Source organism: Mandrillus leucophaeus, unplaced genomic scaffold (genome assembly GCF_000951045.1).
Source record: "Mandrillus leucophaeus isolate KB7577 unplaced genomic scaffold, Mleu.le_1.0 Scaffold69, whole genome shotgun sequence".
NCBI lineage: Eukaryota > Metazoa > Chordata > Mammalia > Primates > Cercopithecidae > Mandrillus > Mandrillus leucophaeus.
This window is the reverse complement of record NW_012107474.1, coordinates 338,149-338,595: the sequence shown is the minus strand read 5'-3', so window position 1 is coordinate 338,595 and position 447 is coordinate 338,149.

Genomic DNA, 447 nt, shown 5'->3' with positions numbered 1-447 from the left:
TACACATCCACACGCATGCACACACATCCATACACATCCACACACATCCATACACACATCCATACACATGCACACACATCCATACACATCCACACACATCCATACACACGTGCACACACATGCAATCACCCATACACACACAACCATATGCACATACACCTCCACACACGTGTACACACATGCAAAACATGCACATGCAGCCATGTGCACACACATATACACACATACAAGCCCCCACATGCTCTGCGTGCATGCAGCCATGTGTACACACGTGCACACACATACACACACATACAAGCCCCCACACACTCAGTGTGTCCACAGGTGGAGGTGGGTGGGGAGGGTGTTCCTGGCCCTGAACACGGGTGTTCTAGGGAAGCTGGGCAGGTGGGGGCGGCTCTAGGATGGCAGTGCCCGAGCTCAGCCTGGCCTCTGACTTCCTGGCTG